Here is a 22,624-nt window from a genome sequence, read left to right as displayed (position 1 = left end):
TTTTAAATATAGATGAAACAGGAGAAACCGAACTCTTCCTTAATTTCGTTACACACATTTTTTGCCCTTGTACTATTTGATGCTTATAGCTCAGCCCACAAACATGGATATAGTCGTAAGAATGCTCACATGCCTCCGTCCAGGTTGTGGTTGTATGTCTACCACAACTGTATGTTGCGAACACATCTGAGTGGGTGGAGAGACTGGGTTTGTGCTGAGCACACAGTTCTCCTAATTCTGATGTTGAGGCTGTATGAGGAGGCTTGTTAGTGCCAATCAGATAATTAAGAAGCAGGCTGTGGAGATGGGTAAATCTGCCAACTCTGAGTTGGGAACTTAGTGGGGATTTTGGGGTGGAGCCTGGGAAGGGTGGAGTTTGGGGAGGGGAGGGAGCTCATCAGAGGTGTGATACCATAGAGTTTACCCTCCAAATTTGCCATTTTCTCTCAGTAGTCTGGAGATCACTTGTAATTTCAGGTGGGCTCCAGGCCCCACCTGGATGTTGTCAAACCCCTAGGGCCAGAATCAGTCTATGCTTTGAGAAATATAAATTACTTTAGATCAAAGATCTGATAATTTTGGTACCTGTGCAGGGCCATCCATGTTTTCCTGAAATTTTGATTTGGAAAAATTCAGTCTCACTGCTTGGATGGAGCTATGTGCCCAGAAGCACTGGAATGACTCCTTCAGGCCCACCTTGCATTATGTGCATGCCCTCATGGCCCAGAGCATTCCCCATGAGTGGCTGGTGGTGGAGGGCCTGCTTGGCGGTGAGGCCATGCTGCATGTAGTAATCGTGCCAGTAATAATGGGTAGCCACAGTATTGAGATCTTATCCGGTGGGTATATGGCCTCACAGCCACGGTGCACCCCTGGGGTAGTGGCAGGGTTTACCCCACCTTGCCTCTCTGCCTTTCACCTGCAGGTGACTCATTCAGCAAGAAGGCTAGTTCCAGGCCATGAGGTGCTAGAACCAGAAAGGGGATCGCAGGTCTGGAATCAGACCCAGAGAATAAGGACATCAGTGCTGTCCCAGTTGACTCCTCCAGGGGGCCCTGAGAAACCCTGCCCCACCACTGATATTGCATGGGCATGCCAGGAGATGGGAATCAGTAATGGGGTGGACATCCCCATTGTAGCAGCTACAGGGGCAGGCAGGGATGGAGGTGTGGTGTCCATGGGTACAGGGCATGGCTGTGGGTATGCATGTTGTATGGGCAGGCCCCACCAACCAATGCATTTGCTCTCCACCCAAAGTATGTAGGCTGGGTCAGTTGTTCTCTGGACCCTGGGCATCAGGGTCTCCCTGGGGCAAGTGGCTATGGATGAGGTATCATAGCAGATGGACTCCACATCCTTGGACATGGTGATGGGGGTTGGAGGGAAACTTCCCTGGCCTGGTCCCAGTGAGGCTGGGGGAAGAAGACCTGCTGCCTGGCTTCTCCTCCCCCTTGTCTATGTGGGCAACCATCAAGAGGAAGTGACTAGAGACCCAGTGTGAGTGGAGGGATGCTGTGGCCTGGAGTCAGCAGTGTTTGGAGAGACTCATGACAGTTTCGAGAACATAGATTGGGCACATTGAGAAGTTAGCAGCTGTCAACGGGGATATGGATTTGCAGCAGGCAGACATTGAGGGGCTTCCAGTGGACCTGTCAGTGGCATTCCACAGCCTCACACTGACCCCTGGACCCTGCAGCCTCTTCTCCACTGGTAGAATCAGGGATCACCTGTGGTGTTCTCCAAGGGGGGCTTACAACGGTTACAGAAACAATAAAAATATATGCAGCATTATTAGCAGCAACCCTATAAGTCTTTAAAAAGTGACAGCATTCTAAAAGAGCAACAAACTATAATCATGTTAAGAAATGACTAAAACAAACATAAAGAGTGACAACTAAACACATTTTTACCAAATTTTCACCAAAATAAAGAATAACATTGCAGCAAAACCAAGACAAATGGCTGGAAACATGAAACATTTGGCCTGGTACCACTGCTCAGACTGGTGAATCTACAGAAGTTTGTGTAGGATTGCACTACATGAGTAGTCTTGTATTCAAGTTTTTCGGGAAGGAAAGCAAGTGGTTGTCTGAACCATGGGAAGTGGGATTGTTCTCTTGATGGTAGCTTGATAGCATGTTGGACCACAAACATTGTCTCTTTTCTGATCAGAAAAAGGCTATACAGAGAAAATGGAATCCTGTGTTTGAATATGTGTGAGGATGGACAAGACCATGGGTCAAGATGAGTCCACTACTTCTTAAAACCAGGTACACTTCCCCCCACCCCACACTGGATATGAATAAAAAATAAACTAGAGGAAATATGTGCTTCTCTCCTCTAGCTTCATGATTTACATACAGAAGGATTTGATTCTTGAGGCATTACTGCCAAGATCATGGTAAATTCACTTTTATGGCTGAAAATTAAAGCGATTGGCAGATTGCTCTTATGGAGCTTTGTATCACACTGAAGATACCTTTTAGGTTGCTATTAGGAAACAAAACAGAAACTAAAACTGCTTTCAAAGCAACACACACTCCCGCCCCATTAATTTGCATCTCAAATACATATCATTTTGATGACTAACTCTAGTATATGTACTGCTGAATGAGTTTAAAAACTCTACCTGGCCTATTTTTCTGTAAAGCAAGCACGTACCCTTTGTAGTGTTTTTGCAATTATTAAACATTCAGGATGCACACAGGATGGAGAAGGGCACATAATAGGCAATGCTATTCGATCATTTCAGTCCTGATAGTATTCAATGAAAGGCTATTTTAGAATAAAACAAGCCATTTTCATTCCAGAGGGATGCTGCTAAGGACCAAGCAGTCTCTAATGTTCACTTGTGTGTAATTTGCCCTTGCCTCTTTTTTGTTTATTTGATTTACAAAATGAAGCTTTGCTCATTGCAATCCAAAGCAAGAGACTAGTGCAAAAGGGATTTTGAAATCCTTCCTCCCTTGTGCCATTTTAACAATATTTTGTGTCCTACCTTATGTGGAAAAAAGCACATTGGAGGGTATGATTTTTAGGACTTCGGGGGCAGAGAGAAGAAGAAAGAAGCTCTCAAGTGTTCCTTGTGCTTTAGGCTGCAGCTTCTGGGACTGAATTTTTTGTAACCCCTCCTTTCAAGACAAATTACATCAGCTGTGCTGGGAGAAAGGTGGGCTACCAGGCATAGAAATATTTTAAGTCAATCCAGGTTAGGCTGCACATGGTTCAGCATCACATAAACCTTCTCTGTAATTTTGATTTGAAACATTTATCTTTGCAGAAAAATATATAGATATTATTCTGTACTCCAATGTCTTGCAATATTTGCTCTGTACTATGTTTGCTTACTAGGGTTGCCAGGTCCCTCTTTGCCACTGGCGGGAGGTTTTTGGGGAAAAACCTAAGGAGGGTGGGGTTTGGGGAGGGGAGGGACTTCAATGCCATAGAGTCCAATTGCCAAAGCGGCCATATTCTCCAGGTGAACTGATCTCTAGCAGCTAGAGATCAGTTGTAATAGCAGCTAGAGATCAGTTGTAATAGCAGGAGGTCTCCAGCTAGTACCTGGAGATTACAATTCAAAAAAACACAGTTCCTCTTCAGTTCCTCCTCTGACACCTTCAAAGTTCCGTTGGTATTATTTCTTAATAGTCTAATTTTCATGAACTCCCTATGGGTAGTAACAGTTACACTAAATCAAGCTTATTGTATCTCCACTTGTGTATCTTCTTGTGCTAGATCTTGGAACTGAAGAAGAACTGAAATGATTGTCTTCCTCTTCTGCCTGACATCTGAAAGAGAAAAAAAGACATACTTTGGACATATTTAAGATCATTACTTTGTTGAAATATTGTATGTTACACTATACTTACCTGTTATAGGAAATAGTAGTCTCGCATTATTGTTGGTGTTTTTTCTACTTTTTTTTCTCTACATGTGTGGAGATTGTAACAATATAGTTGTTACCTTGTATATTGGGGTTTATATTTAAACCAGACTGCGTTTTTTTGGATTGTAACTTCATTGTAATCAGAAGTGTCTATATTTGCTTAGTACCTGGAGATTGGCAACCCTATTGCCAACTAATCAGAAAACAATTGTCCCACATGCTCTTTTGACTGTATTTTTGCACAGCATGCTACAGTTAGTCTGGTGAACTTTTCAGAGCATGAAGATAAACATTATTAAATGTTAACACCTGTACTCCTCGATGCTTTTAAAATCCTCTTCTAAAGTGGCTAGTCTAAAGCTTGGCAAGCATAATATTAAAAATGCAGTTACGTGCTACTTAGGAATCTATGATTACTATCCTAAGCATGCTTTCCTGAGAGTAGGGTTGCTAGCTCCAGGTTGGGAAATACCTGGAAATTTGGGGGGTGGGGCCTGAGGAGGGAGGGGTTTAGAGAGGAGAGGGACTTTAATGCCATAGAGTCCAATTGCCAAAGCAGCCATTTTCTCCAGGGGAATTGATCTCTATCAGCTGGAGATCAGTTGTAATAGCGGGAGATCTCCAGCCATCACCTGGTTGACAACCCTACCTGAGAGTAAGCCCCACTGACTAAAATGGAATGAATGAATGAATATTTATTAATACAGCACAAGCCAGACAACAATATATAGAAATGGGATGTACTTCCAAGTACAACTGCTTAGGCTTTCTCCCTTGATCAGTGACACATTTTCACTTCGACACCAATTATTATTTTTTGTACTCTTCTGTCAGCAGGGAAATTGTAACATCTCACACGAGAGCCCAATCTCATATACAAATATGGGAAAGCAATCAAACACTTGTGTTAAGTTTTCCAAACCCCAAGTCACGTAATGAAAGCCTTGATAGCAATTTCTGAAAGTGAACAAGGGTGAAAATCTTTGATGGAATATGAAGGAGCTTGACTAATGAGTGCCAGGTAGTCCTAGTGAGTTAGCAAGAATCTGAAGTAGGAGTTATTTGCACCTCTAAGGAGAGGCAGGAAGCAACTGTACATAATCTGTTAGTGATGGCTCCAAAACCACTAGTTCAGCATGATCTCTTCAAGAACTGCCAAGACGTTTGTTTGGCAGTAGAACTGAGAGTCCCAGGGGTTTCCAAGTCCCAGGGAAGGTGTGCTTGTGAGCAAGAATTACATTTGTCTATTTGTTTATGGCAGTATTTCCCAACCTCCGTGCCTCAGCCCAAAAGTGGGTTGCAAGCCTTTGAAGTTTTATTGATCTGTGCATGCTCTTCTTTTAAAAAAAATGGGTCACCATACCAAGTACATTTAGACTTGTGGGTCACCATTAGGATTGCTAACCTCCAAGTGGTGCCTAGAAATCTCCCGCTATTACAGCTGATCTCAAGGTGACCGAGATCAGTTCCTCTGAAGAAAATGGCTGCTTTGGCAATTGGACACTATGGCATTGAAGTCCCTCCCTTCTCCAAACTCTGCCCTCCTCAGGTTCCACCCCCAAAATCTCCAGGTATTTCCCAACCTGGATCTGGCAACCCTAGTCTCCATACAAAAAATCTTTGGAACCCCCACTCTATAGTATTTCTTGCCTGCCTTTCTCTCAAATGGGACCAAAGCAGGTTACACATGTACAATCTGTTAAAAAGCATATTCACGATATGAAAATATCAGCAATGAATACCACTAGAAACAACAGGATAAAACAGATCCCAGCTACCAAATCTGCAGCAGTAGAAGCTCAGCTGTTCATAAAATGCTTTTCTAGTGTGGTATGCTGGTTAGAGTGTCTCAGGATCTGAGAAACCCAGGTTTGAATCCCCACTCTGCTGTGGAAGCTTGCTGGGTGACATTGGATAGTCACTTATTCTCAGTTTAATATACCTTACAGGGTGGTTGCAAGGTTAAAATGGAGACGAGAATGATGTAAACTGCTTTGACTCCCCATTAGGGAGAAAGGCAGGGTGTAAATGAAGTAAATAAATAAATGTTAAGATGATGTCAATAAATAAATATATCTACTTTGCAGAACTTATTAAACATAAGCAGAGTAGGAGCCATCCTAGCCTCAATTACCACCAGTTCTGCCATGTGGGGGCCACCACAGAGAAGGACTCAAAGGGAGCAGAAGCAGTTTTTTCCCTCATGGATGATGGGATCTTATTAGACCTTGTTCAGCTGAGTGGAGCAACTGCAGGGGAACATGAGAGATGGTCTTTTAGGTGCTGACTGAGAAATAATGGTTTGGAGATCAGTGTGTTTGGAAAGAGGTGGGTTGAAATGGGGTTTTTTTTAAGGAAAAGGAATGGACTATAGAGATACACTAGAAGTAAAAAATAATAATAAAAGAACGGGAAAAGGGAAATGGGTATTTGTTTTCAAAATGTATTCCACTACCCTCTTACCCTTCTCCCCACACCATCTGGTTAGAAAAATTAAACTTGAAGGCTGGACCCACCAATGTCAGCCATACTATCTCAGGTTCATATTCCTGCTCATCTTCTAATGTGATTTATGCCATCACATGCCAGCAATGCCCTTCCACAATCTACATTGGACAAACAGGTCAGTCTCTTAGACAAAGATTAAATGGACATAAGTCTGACATCAGAAACCACAATATTCAAAAACCAGTGGGTGAACATTTCAACCTTCCAGGACATTCTGTTGCAGATTTAAGAGTAGCAGTTCTCTTACAAAGGAATTTTAAAGGGAGATTGGAAAGAGAAACTGCTGAATTACAGTTAATATTCAAACTAAAGTCAATGCATTTACCTGGGCTGAATAAAGACCTTGCATTCATGGCCCATTACCAATACTGATTTCTCCACACCCATCTCTCCCCTGGACATCACAGACTCTTTTGCATATCACACCTAATCCAATCAAGCCTGCTATTCACATTTACATACTGTTCCTCTACTTAAAGACCAATGGATTCACATTCTAGCTGTATCTGAAGAAGTGAGCTGTGGCTCACGAAAGCTCATACCCTACCAGAAAATATTTTTCTCATTCTTTAAGGTGCTACTGGACTCTTGCCCTTTTTGACTGCTGTAAACCTGTTTGGGATCTGCTGATTTAGCTGAGTACCAGAAAGCATCTTTAGATACATTATTATGCTCTCCTTCTCTTGTTCACACTCCTGTTCACACTCTTGTTATCTTAATTAACAAGATATGGCATGATAAAACCACACTTTATTTGCATAGAGATTTGAATGAGGCTTGGTGTTCTAAGGGCATTAGAGCAACTGAAGATCTGGGTTTTTTCCAACAGGGATAGTAATACATTTACAGAGCATTCCTGAGAGGAATGCCTGCGCTGGTTTTTGGAGGCAATGCAGCTGCACTGCCTCCAAAGGAGGTTTCAGCCCTGCCAAAACCTCCTTGCAGTGGGAAAAATCCATAGGGTTGCATGGGAGATACGCCACCTAAAAGGTAGCATACCTTGCCAAAAATAAAAAGGGGCATTCCTGGCCCGAAAAGGCTGTGGAAGCCACCTAACAGCGGCTCCTCCTCTAGCCCGGTGCTGCAATGCCCTGGGAATGCCTCCTGGGATGCTGGCGCAGCCTTTGACGGCGTTGGGACGCCGCTGGAAGGCCCATCAGTGTCTCGGGGTGGTGCTGCTATGGCAGTGCCAGGCGCCTGGCGTCCGGGCCTTCCCGCTGGCATTGGGGCCACTAATGCCGGCATAAGTAGCCTTGATGCCGACTCTGGGGGGCCAGATGCCAGCGCAGTGCCTTCTTGGCCTCCTAAGGGCTGTTGCTCTTAGAGCTCAGGAATGCGCTGTTTGTTATATACTCTGAATCAGATCTCTGCAGAAGTATGCTTGGTGTTTCACCAGAGGTGCTATACTTGTTTGAGCAGCAACCTGCAAAAATTTGCTGTAAGGATTTCTAGCTTCACGTGCTTAGCTCTCAGCCTACTTACCTACACACCCACCCCAGGGAATCTTCCCTTGTTGTAAGAGTGTGTGTGTGTGTGAGTGTAAAGTGCCATCAAGTCACAGCCGACTTCTGGCAACTCCATAGGGATTTCAAGGCAAAAGATGTTCAGAGGTGGTTTTCCATTGCCTTCCTCTGGGTGAGCTGAGAGAGTTCTAAGAGAACTGTGACTGGCCCAAGGTCCCCCAGCAGGCTTCATGGGGAGGATTGGGGAATCAAACTCGGTTCTCCAGATTAGAGTCTGCTGCTCTTAATCGTTCTACCATGCTGGGTCCTCATTGTAAGAGGCAGAACCTTATTATAGACTTCAGCATAGGTGCAGGGGAAAGGCTGCATTATTCCATATTCTCCCTCTTCCAACTATTTTGGTTTTGGTAACAAGACCATGGAAGGAGGTGAAGCCCATTGCCATTCCCCTTATCCTCCAACGTCACTGGAAACCATTGACATCTTCTTTGAACGGCTCATGCTTCCATTGGCTGTGATACTTATATGCCTTCTTTTTTCAATGGGTGGGGTGCAGTGTGCCTAAACAATGGGAATGTGAGAACACCATGACTGAGTGGGCAGTGCTTAATGATATAGATGCTAGTGGGTCAGAGCAGATGAACAGAGTCATGGCAAGAGAGTTCTGCTCCTTTCTAATACGGATTTCTAAATTATGTCAATAGTTTACAAAGTTCATCTTATGTTATATTGCATCCTGGATCCTGAAAGTTATTCATAAAGAATGTGACAGGGTTGTGGGTGAAGGAGATCTATGTTACCTTTGCCAAGGTATAATGCAAGCAGGGTATAAGGAAGTACACTAAGTTTTTCAGACAATCATACGGTATCTCCTCACTTTCATTCTTTCCCCTTTCATTTCCACCACAATATCTATCTCCCTAATACAGCTGGTGATTACCTTCTCCCCACCCCATAGTCCCAACCAACCCAAGGCAACCAAAGCCAGTGTCTTCTCCACAACTTCTCCCTCAGTGCCAGTCGGTGCTGGATCTTGCAGAGGTACAGTCCTTTGACAAGTAGCCTCACTTTCTCTCGTGGTGTCAGTTTCCAATAATCCATTTTTCTATCAAGAAGACTTTGGAGGTTAAGAATTCTGTTGGTTTTCCATCACAGTGATCAAATTTTTTTGTTCTCCCCCGCATCATTTTCTGATTCCTGTGGCTAATAATAGCAGTTCCCCGAGTTCCCTGCTTCTGTGAATGTTCATTAGGGTATGAAGCCAAGTGCTGACATCATACCTTTTGGCAAATCTGAGTTTTTGAAACTTGTCCTCTGAGTAGAGATTTTATCTGCCAAACAGTCTGGGGGGGGGAACCTCATGGTTTTAAGATTTATATTCAGCTCTGAATTAATTATGCGCAAACACACACACACATCAATGTTTTACAATAGGTATATAATGCTATAAAATAATTTCACTTCTTTTTTTCTCTCTGCATGCATCAAAGAATATAAGCAATTTTTTTAAGAGATAAATTACTGTGTGACTGCAAAGAAGTGATCACACTTGATAGTGTTTGCATACTTGTGGTGTCTCTGTTGCGGTAGGGGGAGGTCTGTATTTTATGCACTGCAGTAATAGAAGGCTTTTACTTTAGGGGGAAAAAATACAAAGCAACGAGGCTGTAGTCTACCAAAAGGAGTGAAAAAGGAAAGACGCTGATTTCTCATTCTGAATTTAATCTGCATATTAACAGCTTTCATTGTTGTTTTCATCCAGGCTTTTCTGCTTTGCATTTTGAGCAGCCTGAAGCTTCTCACAATCTCCCTTTCCCCCCTTTAATATTGTATGTGTCTGATTGCCTGGAAAACTACAAGAGATGGTTTAGAATTTCAGGCAAGAGTCGTTAAAAAGTTTTATTTTTATATTCTGGGCACTCGGATGCTGTTAAACATATGCTGAATTATTGCAAAACACTCTGTAGTCTCCTGGGCTTTGTTCCACACACATTTGATGTAGGGAAAGTTTTCAGTCACCTGGTTGGATGGGATAATCATTTTAGTGATAGGTGCTCACTGATTAGATTCTGCATAACTCCTCAGGTCAAACAATATAGTGGGATGGATCCTACCCCTATCTAAACCTTCCCCTGAGCAAAGTTTATTTATTTATTTAAAATATCTATATCCCACCTTTTGTTTTTGCTCAAATTTTAAGTCTCCCTCCAGTCTTAGGAGCCATCATGGTGTAGTAGTTAAGAGCAGTGGACTCTAATTTAGAGAACAAGGTTTGATTCCTGCTCCTCCACATGAGTGGCGGACTCTAATCTGGAGAACCAGGCTTGATTCTCCACTCCTCCACATGTAGCCTGCTGGGTGACCTTGGGCTAGTCACAGTTCTCTCCAGACTCTATCAGCCTCACATACCTCACAAGGTGCCTGTTGGGGGAAGGTAATTGTAAGCTGCTTTGAGACTTCTTTCAGAAGAGAAAAGTGGTGTATAAAAACCAGCTCTTCTTTCAGCTTAAACTAATGAGGCCCTTTCGTTAAGCTGGAGTCCACCACTCCAAACCACCACTCTTAACCACTATACCACGCTGGTTTTAAATGTTTATGTTTGTATGTGTTTATGTGTTTATATTATGTTGGTTTCAATATAATATGTGTGTATGTATGTGTGTATTTTAAATGCAAATTAATGTTGGAAATATTATAATGTTCACCACCTTGGGGACCCTGAATTGGGTGGAAAGGCAGCATAGAAATATTTTAAATAAATAAATAAGTAGGAGGAAATCTCCTTAGGCTGGAGGAAGGCTACTTGGAGGATGGTTAGAGCCACCCCAATGGTGCATTCTGTCTTGCATTTTGATGCAGTATTGAATGCATCATGGATATACTGATCAAAACTTTCATGTATTCTTTTCACTTCCTTTAAATGGCATTTACAGTGCACTCCTATGCAAACTTACACCCTTCTAAGTCCAATGAAGTCAGTGCATTTAGAAGGGTGTTACTCTGTTTAGGATTGCAGTATTAAAGTAAAACAGTGTTCCCCAAAGGCACCCCAAAAGTAAACATGTGATTTCTTCTTATGAAATCTGTGTCTTTGATAATTTAGATAATAATGTCAGTGTCTAAGGTATTAGGAACATATCACCTACTTCTTTGCAAAGCAGCTAAGCAAAGTAGCTCTTATTCAGAAATGTGTTGATGTAAAGTTAATGCATTGCATAATTTCTAACATTTATGGGAGTTCTAAATATTCAGAAATATCTTTCTGAAATTACTAACACTGTACAGTTCTTGCCTCTTTTGCTGTGTTAGGATTCAAGACACCAATATAAGCCTTAGTCATAAAATTTGTTTAGTAGACTTGCCAGCAAAATAATGCAGCCAAAATAACCGCACAGAATGGTGTCTTATTTTTTTTTTATGAAGTCTAGTAATTGAAATTTGTCTTTTTAATATATTCAATATTGTTAATCACTGGCTTATCTGCCTCAGCACACTTTGAAGTGGACCTATTTCTCAAGAAGAATACTGAGCTACATCATTGTGAAAAGCTCACCTCAAATAAATGAATGTGTTTATACACTGATTTTTGCCTGAGTCCAGACCACCAACATTGGACCAACAGTGAACAATTTGTGAAACTTAGAAGTCACAGAATAGAAAGGAATAAAATGAACTGCAGGGAGATGACAGGAAAGGAAACTGTATATTTGAAGAGTTGCAAGGGAAACTCTGGAATTGACTGAATTATATTTTAAAATGTATATATCTCAATGAGTCATTGGACAAAGCTTATCCCTTTTTCTGTGAAGGCAGTATGGGGTCACATTCAGTGGTGGATCTACTACGAAACTAATGAAGCTTAAGCTTCAGGGCCCCTAATCCCGGAGGGGCCCTGAAGCAACTTTTTTTTTTAATGAGTGAATTTTTCAACAAAAGTGATGGAGTTTTTTTAAGTGTTTGTTATTAAAATAAGGCTAGTTTAGTGATAGAATCATAAGCCAATGGGTTGAAGTACTTAATATTGACCTTAGAATATGCTCTAATACCCATTTCATCAGGCCTCAAAATGTCCCTGTAATTGGTCAAATTTCAAAATTTTCTCAGGGACTTGCAGCACCCAAACCCCCAGCTGTATGGACTTGCTGAGCTCACCTGAATCTATTCATAGCCTATATTTTGGCAGCTGGATCCTTGAATCCTTCGTCTGTGCATGGCTTAATAATTCTATAGCTCAGCCCTTAGGCTAGAGCCAATTAGAAACATAAAAATACATCTGAATTCTTAATTGAGGCTGCACTCATCTTGCTTGTCATTTCAATACCAAAAATCAGATTTTCACCTCTATCCTAATGAGCCCCCTCTAATGACCTTCTACCTCTCTATTAAGAAATGAACCAATACACCTGCCATAGAACAACCCCATTGAAGAAGATAACAGCGGTTACCCAGACCTCATTGCTGGTGGGAAGGGGCTCACTGTATGGCCCATTTTCAAGGACTCCGCCCACCACCCTGTTCTCCGCTATTTGCTCCTCGAGGTCCTTGCAAGGGCAGCAAGGCCCTTTGGACCTTGTTCAATGTTGACCTATTGTTGCTGGTTCTGAAAGAGCCCCCATAACAGTTCAAGCTTCAGGGTCCCAAAAATGTAGGTCTGCCACTTGTCACATGTCACATACCTCCTCCCCTGCTTATTCCTATCACACTGAATCCATAGTGTTCTCTAGATTTATCCTTCAACCTATGGTAGGATTACAACTATTCCTTTAAACCACATAATTTGCCAAATCATGCAGTAGGCATTACCTGGTTGAAATTCAGTCATTTGTAGCTTTCAAGGTTGAAGGTCTTGATTTTACTTTTAAATCAACTGAATTAAGGGATAGCTGCTGCTTCTGTGATGGTTCATCCTAGGAGATACCTTAGCAGTAAATGTTGTTTGACAGTATGTCCACCACAATTACTTCCTTTCCAGAAGGATGGTTTCACCGCACATCAAACTTTGGTAGTGTCATCAGTAATGTTGTGCAGACATGCATACAAGCCTGCATTGAGATGGTGCCTTTTGCACTTCAGTGACTTACAACTTCATATTCTGAGATTTCATTGTCATTACATACCCAGTTACAGTTTCTCTTTTACAAAATGGTCATGTTTTTATATGTTCTGAGTATGATATTATTAGAATGTAATGCAAAAGCTACTACTGTATGTCTTATTGCCATCTGGAAAAAATGTCCGCTTGGTAGGTTCCTGGCAAAGTGTGTGTGTTTTTTTAGGACAATTCTTTGCTGTTGGGAGGAAAAAAAAAATACTTTTCTGTATTGGTTCACGTTGCCAAAACCATCTCACAAAGAGGCTATATGTAGACTTCAAGTTACACATGATTAGGACTGTTGGTTAAGTAATTGTATTTATCATCCAGATTCTAATGATCTTACACCCACTTAGTCAGCAAATACGTATAGCAGGTCTGTTGGATGGGCTTAATGACATCTTTAGTGATTTCCTAGCCAGTACCATTGAAGTGCACAGCTGAAGACAACTCAAGTTTAATATTTCCTTCTTGAAATACCTGTAATAAATTTTTCTGTAACTAGAGACTGTGATACTTAGCACTTTTGTTACATGTTTCATTATTCCATTTTAATTTTCCCAAACATGGTTTTCCAGTGGATGCTACTTTCTTTCTGCTATAGCTGTTTCTTTTTCTTTTCATCTTTTCCACATTTGTCCCTGCTACTGGCTTGTATCCAGGCTACTCTTTGGTTCAGTATCACGTAAGTCAATAAATAGTTGGGGGCTGACAGAGAGATGGGCATGCAGTAGGGTTGCCAGGTCCCTCTTCACCACCAGCGGGGTGGGGGGGCAGAGGCTGAGGTGGGCGGGGTTGAGGAGTGGGGGGGACTTCAATGCCATAGAGTTCAATTGCCAAAGTGGCCATTTTCTCCAGTGAACTGATCTCTATCAGCTGGAGGACAGTTGTAATAGCAAGAATTTTCCAGATAGGACCTGGAGGTTGGCAACCCTATTGGAGACTCTTCAGCCAGCTCCCTGGCTCAGCCACTGTGTGTGGGAGGCATCTGGAGGGACAGGATGAGGGGGAGAGCATTCAGGTTGCCGGCAGGCAGTATCCAAGTGATGGGGTGGGAGAAAGAAAAAGTGAGTAATGGGTGGGAAAGGGAGACAGACGAGAGAAAGAGTTATGGAGTGAAGAGAAAAAGAAAGGACTGTCAGTAGGCATGATGGAGAGAGAAGAGAGAGAGAAAGACATAAGTAGTACCATCAAGTCACAGCCAACTTATGGTGACCCCTTATGGGATTTTCAAGGCAAGAGATGTTTGGAGGTGGTTTGCCATTGTCTCCCTCTGCATAACCACCTGGGTATTCCTTGGTGGTCTCCCATCCAAATACCAACCAGTGCTGACCCTGCTTAGCTTCTGAGATCAGGCTATACCATGCTGCCTTTCCTCCCACATAAGTAAGAGAGAAACATAAAGGAAGAGAAGGAGTGTAAGGACAGAGAAAGAAGCAGAGAGAGACTTAGAGAAGGGGTGGTGAGAGAGTGGAATAAGCAAAGGTGGGGAAATGGGATGGCTGCTCCTGCAAGTTCCTTGCGGATCCCCACTTGTAAATATATGTTAGGAATATGAATAAATTGTGCCAGCATGTGAATGAAACAGTGTTTTAAGTTCCAAACCCCAAAATCTCTGTGCAGTGTCTGAATGAGGGGGGATTATTAAAGGGGATTGGGCTACCCTGTCGGGTGGTGTCTCTTAGAGAGAGGGGTATTCTTCACGGAGATTTGCTGCTGTTTCGATGCTGATTTGCGTCGGAGGCAAATTTTGGTTGTTCACTCCAGATCCGTGTTTTCCCCCACTGAGCAAAATAAGCCGGGTTAAAAGAGAGGCAATCCAAACCACTTCTGAGCCGTACTTTCCAGTAGAAGAGCGTTTTGTTGCTCGGATGCCCATGAAAAAATGTTTGCTTCACTCCCCGGGACGTCTCCTTTCTCCTCTCCCAAGAACGGTGATTGGCTGGGGGAGTTGCCACTCTAACAGCATCGCACCGGCAGGAGGGAGACCCAAAGCAGACTGGCTGCCCTTCTACAGAAGGGTGATGGGAGTTTTGGCTTGGATTTGCCGCTCTCAGGACGCCCCCCCCCAACACACACACACATAGGATCACACCGGCTGGAGGGAGACCCAGAGCACACTGGCTGCCCCTCTTCAAAAGGGTGATAGGGGTTTTGGCTTGGATTTGCCGCTCTCAGGATACCCCCCCCAACACACACACACACATAGGATCGCACCAGCTGGAGGGAGACCCAGAGCAGACTGGCAGCCTCTCTTCAGAAGGGTGATGGGGGTTTTGGCTTGGATTTGCCACTCTCAGGACACCCCCCCCAAAAAACACACACACACACACACACACACAGGATCATGGGAAGAGTGGGCGGGATTAGGCGGATTTGGAGCGGTGAGTCATGAGTGGCAGCAGACGTAAGCAGCGCAGAGAAGTGCGCTGTTTCTCCCGTGAAAAATTGAAAATGCCTTGGGATGGGGGGAGAATCTGCGCTGCCATGAAAAAGCTATTTAAATCGGTTTATTGTTTGCTCTGATTCTAAACCGAAGCAAAATCCACCGTGAAGAATACCCCTAAGAGAGAGGATCTGGTATGTGAAATGGTCATGGCAAGATGGATGGTAAACTGTGACTGGCTGACCTTTCTGGAACCCTGAACCTGTGGGATAGATGGTGTGGAAGGTAGTAGGCACTCTGAGTGGGTGAGGAAGGTTGTCACAGCATGGTGCATGATTTTACAACATTTTTTTAGATTTGAACTAAAAGTCTAAAAGCTTGATTGTATTTCTGTTCATGCAGAGCTTACCTTTTGAAGTTAAAATATTTTACTTTATTTGCTGTGATTATTCAAAGCACAAGGACCTGGTTCCATTACAAATAAATACAATGCCTTTATTCCTTTCCTCAAAGAAATTACAGTGGACTTAATTGTAAAGATATTATGGAGGACTGAAGCTAGCAGCTAGTATGAGTGTATCACCAATGCATTTTTCTTGCTATGTTTTATTTTTCTGTGCCATGTGGTGGTTACAAAATATTTCTCATTTCTTAAATTATGCATTTATTAACACACAAAATTATTCTCAGCTAATTAATTTGTGAATTCTTCCTTCTGGTATTCTGGCAAAATATATCAAATGTTTAATTTACAGTTGGAACCATACCAACTTTATTTTAAAATTCATCAGTATTCCCAGTAGCAGATTACATCTTCCCACTGAATATTACTCTTCAAAGCAGACATTAGTTGTGTTAATTAAAGTGAGAACCGGAATAGGGGAGCTCAGTGCTTCTAACAGGTATATTGAGAGAGTTCAGGCCAAGGACTTTAACTTTCTTCCTTGTAAAGGCTAATGGTAGAAGAATAATATACACAACATTTCCTCCAGTGTTTGGTAGTGAGATCAAATTTTAAAACTAATGCTGTCTTTCTGCATTTACGTGCTAAAACCTTTTACATAGCAAAATTGTATGTTTGTTAATTGTCAAAGGTAGCCAAATGTGCAAGGGTTAGAAATCTCACAGCATGATTTATTTATAGCACATGCCCTGTTTTCACAGAATCTTGTCATGTGTGTATTTAAACACTTGGCCTAGCTTTTATCTCCTACCCCAGGCTCAGTTTTGTTGTTTGCCATTGTTGGATGGTTTATTGTACCAGCAGTCATTGTCTGATTCTTCCCCTTGACTGCTTTGTTTATTATCACATCAGCAGTTACTAGATAGAAGCTGAAACACTGGGAGTTAATTTGCATCTACCATGTTGCCCTTGTTGGTGGTCCAGTGAGATAGTTTAGGTCAAGTTGCTGCCCCTTCACTATAGCTGAGTGTAGTTGTAAAAGAACATCCAACCTCTCTCTTGCTAGTGTGTATACTTTATCCTAAAGACACCTGAGTTGAGTAACCTCTAACCTAGAACAATTACAGCTTTTGAAGTGAGGGAGTTATCATGATCATATAGGACTATTAACTTTTCTTCTTATAGGATACTTGTTAGGGTTGTCAGGTCCCCCCTCTCTTCCAGCAGGAGACTTTTGGGGCAGAATGAGGGGATCATGCGCATGCGCGTGGCTGCGCCAACGTGTGTGCGTCACTTCTGGTTTACACCTGGAAGCACCACACCGTGAGTGACTTTTTACCACTCAAACAGTTTGTCCTCAGCTGATTGATGGGCAGCAAGGTGGATTGGTGGGGGTTTGCCCACCACCACCAGGCACTTGGCAACCCTAATCCTTGTAGTTTTCAAATTCTCTCATGAAAGACAGGGGAAAATGAGGTGAAGCTCCCCCACCCACCTCAGTGCATCTATGTGTGCTGGGTACAGCTTCACCTACTGTGCATTGGTTTCCACCATGGTTTGTTGAAAGGTAGAATCACCCTAGTAAAACAAAAAGCATAGAGGGATTTAAAAGGGGAATAGATAGAGTTGTGGAGGATAGGTCCATCAGTCGTCCATCAGGGGTTAGTTAAGATGACTAACGGGAACCATCACATTCAAATGTCCTAGTGCTAGGAGACAACATCAGGGAAAGAAAGGCCTTGGTCTTTATGCCCTGTTTGTTGGCCCTCCAGGACAACTGGTTGGCCTCTGTGTGAAACAGACCACTGGATTAAATGGATCACTGGTTTGATCCAGCAGCACTCTTCTTATATTCTTATGCAATAGGGAAAACAAGAGAAAAGATGGATTGCCACTGATTGCTGATGGTTGTGTTTGAATGACAGGACTTATTTGTCATCTCTGTTGAACTGTTGAGTGTGGAATATTCCTGCTTCTTACACCTGTTAGAAAGAGAAACAGTGTTACTAAGAAGTAGTCATGAGGGAGCGACAAGTAGCTTCTGTACTAGTTTCCCAGTAATTTCCCAATAGAGTTTGTTGAGCAAACAATTGAAAAGCACCTAGATGCTCTTCCAGCCCTCATGCCTCAGCCTTAGCCAATTACTCCTTTGGTAGTCTTTCTGATATCCACTTTTGATAGCAGCTGAGATAGTCATTCATACAATAGTCAGCTATCTATGGCGGAAGCTACACAAGATTTCTCTCTTATGTTATTGTGAAGCATTCTCCTTTCCCTAGCTGTGTTCCTTGAAGGAAAAAAGGAGTTGGACATATAAATGTAGTGGCATACAGTTTTTACCCACAAATGTCATTGTATTACTTTTCACTTGTACATTATAGAAGTTTACATACCGTATATACTCGGGTATAAGCCGACCCGAGTATAAGCCGACCCCCCAAATTTGAGGCCAGAAAAGGGAATTTCTTATTGACCCGCGTATAAGCCGAGGGTCAATAAGAAATTCCCTTTACCGGCAATGCTGCGCTCTAAAATGGCGGCCGCCATTTTAGAGCGCAGGGCCCCTGCCCCAGGTCGCCCTCCCGCCGGCCTCCCAGGCCCTCCCGCCCCACCCCACCCCACCCCCAGTGCCATCCAAGGGGGGGAGGGGGAAGAGCCCCTGAACCTCCTACTTACCGGGAGACGCGGCGAATCGGCGGTGTGGCCTTCCTGGGCCGGCAGGAGGCCTTTCCAGGCCCCTGCCGGCCGGAGGAAGGCGCTTGGGCGTGTGGGTGGCGGCGGCGCAGCCGGCAGGGGCCTCCTGCCGGCCCAGGAAGGTCCCTGCCGGCAGAAGAAAAGCGCCCGGGCGCCTGGGCAGAGCGGCCAGCAGGGACCTCCTGCCGGCCCCTCCAGGCCCCTGCCGGCAGGAGAAAGGCTCCCGGGCGAGGCGGCGATGGCAGCGGTAAGTTCCTCCCTCCTCCCTCCTCCCTCCTCCCCCCTCCCCTCTCCTACCGTATTGACCCGTGTATAAGCCGAGTTCGGCTTTTTCAGCCCTTTTTTTGGGCTGAAAAACTCGGCTTATACACGAGTATATACGGTAAATTTGGGGATTCATGAACAACTCCCACTTTCTTCACAGTATATATATATATATATATCTTTTCTCCCATGTTTAGGAGATATTCCCACCTATTGTGCAAGTGAATATTGTCTAGCTGGTCACAATTTCCCCATGTGACAGATGACAGTGTGTGTGCAAGGCATGTACAGGCCATGCTTCTATTTTTTGCATCAATAATTTTTTTAGACTTCAGATTTTTCAGCAAGCATGAGGCTTTTCTCAGGATTGCAGAAATATTTATGTTGCCTGTTCATGATCTCAGTTTCCTGATTGAAGTGTCCACAGATGAGACAATACGGAGAACTAGATATATTGATGTACTAGCAAGCATTACCTTTGCTATCAGAATTGTACTGTTAAAGGAGAATGGAGAAGATGTAAAATACTGTTGCAGTCATAATGTCTCCTAACATGTTGCCTCACATCTGTGCAGCAGCATGAGAGTGAGAGGAAACTTAACAGAAAACAAATACAATGGAGACAGTTATGGCTTGGAACATATAGGATCAGTGTTTGTTTATTTAAACATTTATATGACACCTTTATACCCAAATAGGATCCCCAGATGGCAAAAATAAGGCATTAAAACAGCATTTAAAATGTATTTATATACATATTTAACACTACAATTAAAATATATATAGACATAAAAGCAAACATGTGCAGCCAGAGGAGTTTACAGGGGGATTGCCAAATGAAACAAAAATTCTTCACCTGCTGGTGAAACACAATGGGCGAAAACGCATGGTCACTTTAGCCTCCTTTATTCCCTGTTTCAGCCAGGATTCAGCCAGGATCGAACACACGTTCGGCGAAACGCATGTGTTTGATCCTGGCTGAATCCTGACTGAAACAGGGAATAAAGGAGGCTACAGCGACCATGCGTTTTCACCCAATGACAGAGGGAGACATATGGAGACAGATCTCCAGTTTCAGTGCCATGACCAAGAAGGCCTTTTATCAGGTTACCACCCATCTCATCTCAGGTGTCAGGGTCACCCAAAGCAAGTGTTCCAAATCATGAAGTGTTTCTGTACACTTTGACTGTAGAAATGGTATGCCAATTACAAAGTGGTGCTTATAAATGCTTCCTAAAAATGAATTGCAGGCATTGGATCAGTAATTCCATTTGATAGGGAAGAATTAGCAATATGTTCAGCAGTACCCCTAGGGCAGTTACTTGTTGCGAATTATTATTGCAAGCTTAAAAGAAGTATGTATGATGGTAATGTTGGAAAGGGCAGTACTAGACCTGTAGGCCTTTGCTGAATATAAAGGTGTTTGTGAATGGGAATGCTCTCACTGATTAGTATACTCCAAAGTGCATCACAGTTTCTGTGTCTGAAGACAGCTGTTGGATCTAGATGCCTCTCTTGATACCTAGAATTATATATATTTTTAAAACAAAATATAATAATTGAAAATATGGAACATTATATTTAATAAAGATCCCAGAGCATTTACGGTGAGTTGACTTCTTGCTCCTTCTGGATCAGTTTCAAAGTTCTTTCAGATTCTGAGACATATCTTACTAACTCCATCGTGTTGTGATGCTTATATTTTATGTTAATATGACATTCATGTTAGCTGCCTATCACACTAACAATAATCCATCTGAACCAGCAGGCATGAATACCAATTACTGAAAAGATTGGAGCTCATCCTTGAATTTTCTTCAGCCTATTTCTAGAAGACATATGTCAGCAAGCAGGGAATAGCACAGATGTATCAAAGTCTTCCAAGTAAGCAAGTATTTCAGTGTACTCTGTGTAATGGAATGAGGAGGGGCTGATGTGCTCAAGCAAAAGAGGAAGGGGAAAGGGATTTCTGAATTTCTTTGCATATTGTAAAAACATTACTATGAAGTAGTACTATGACTCCAAGTTATGAATATCTTTTAGCAGGCTTTATGAAACTTGAAGGAATATATTATGGGCAATACCGTATATACTCGGGTATAAGCCGACCCGAGTATAAGCCGACCCCCCAAATTTGAGGCCAGAAAAGGGAATTTCTTATTGAGCCGCGTATAAGCCGAGGGTCAATAAGAAATTCCCTTTACCGGCAATGCTGCGCTCTAAAATGGCGGCCGCCATTTTAGAGCGCAGGGCCCCTGCCCCAGGTCGCCCTCCCGCTGCCTCCCAGGCCCTCCCGCCCCACCCCACCCCACCCCACCCCCAGTGCCATCCAAGGGGGGGAGGGGGAAGAGCCCCTGAACCCCCTACTTACCGGGAGACGCGGCGAATCGGCGGCACGGCCTTCCTGGGCCGGCAGGAGGCCTTTCCAGGCCCCTGCCGGCTGGAGGAAGGCGCCTGGGCGCATTGGTGGCGGCGGCGCAGCCGGCAGGGGCCTCCTGCCGGCCCAGGAAGGTCCCTGCCGGCAGAAGAAAGGCGCCCGGGCACCTGGGCGGCAGCAGAGCGGCCAGCAGGGACCTCCTGCCGGCCCCTCCAGGACCCTGCTGGCAGGAGAAAGGCTCCCGGGCAAGGCGGCGATGGCAGCGGTAAGTTCCTCCCTCCCCCCTCCTCCCTCCCTCCTCCCCCCTCCCCCCTCTCCTCTCCTACCGTATTGACCCGTGTATAAGCCGAGTTCGGCTTTTTCAGCCCTTTTTTTGGGCTGAAAAACTCGGCTTATACACGAGTATATACGGTAAATCACTTTTTGTGTGTGTGTGTGTGTTTTTTGTGTAAAAAGTGAAACAATATTGAATGCTGGTGTTATTTGATTGATAAAATTTTGAATAATCATGCAGAATAATCATGCAGTTTCATGTAAGTGATACTTACAGTACATTTGCAGAGAAATAAGAGATGCTCCATGCATTGTTCTTACCAGGAGATGCAAATTCTCCCCCTTCACCACTATATTTAGAAGCTGTTGTCATGTGGATCTCACTCACCAAAGTTAGAGCACACAACAGTTGTCTGGAGGGTGAAGCAGAGGCATGGCTAGTTTCTCACACATAATTCTCCCTTCCACATTTTGTTCTTGCATCAACTCTGTGAGGCAGCTTAAGCTGAGAGACAGTTACTGGCTCAAGTTATCCGTAGTTTCATGTCTCAGTTGATATTTGAACTGCAGTCTCCTAGGTCTTAGTGTGACATGCTAACCACTACACCACTGTGACTTTCTATAGATGCTAATTTATGATGCTAACATTATGAAAGCTCTACTTTCAAAAAGCACATGCTTACAGCCACCTCAGAAGGCTTCGAGGCTATAAATGTTTTAAATAAAGAAAGCAATGTTCCAAAAGAACTGTGCCAGTGTTATGTTAGAGCGGACTGAGCACATATAGAAATAAGTGTGATAATGTGTTTCCCATATCCCAACCTTTATGCATTTTAAATTGAGTATATTCATGTATAAACTTGTGCATAGGGTGTTGATTCAGTAAAATCTGAACCAAAAAAATACCGAATAAATGCCAATTTGGTAAATTTCTGGTTCGGGTATACAGAATCAGCAAAATCCGGGAGGTTGGCAAAGCCAAATTTGCCATTCCTGAATATCCGGGTTTCTGCGGCTCCTACAGGGGCATTTTTGCAAGTAGAGGTCCCATATTTTCAGGGTAGCTAGAAGGGACTCTTACAAGAACCCCCAAGTTTGGTAAAGATTGGGTCAGGGGGTACGGAGTTATGGGGTCTGGAAGGGGTCACCCCCATCCTCCTCCATTGCAATGCATTGGAAAAGTGGCTGTGTTCAGACTCTTTAATGTGACCGTAGCAATGTATCTCAGTGGGGAAGCTGGGCTTTAAATGGGGGGAATGTTCACCCTGCTCCTCCATA

Source organism: Euleptes europaea, chromosome 9 (genome assembly GCF_029931775.1).
Source record: "Euleptes europaea isolate rEulEur1 chromosome 9, rEulEur1.hap1, whole genome shotgun sequence".
Lineage (NCBI taxonomy): Eukaryota > Metazoa > Chordata > Lepidosauria > Squamata > Sphaerodactylidae > Euleptes > Euleptes europaea.
Note: the sequence above shows the minus strand (reverse complement) of the source record.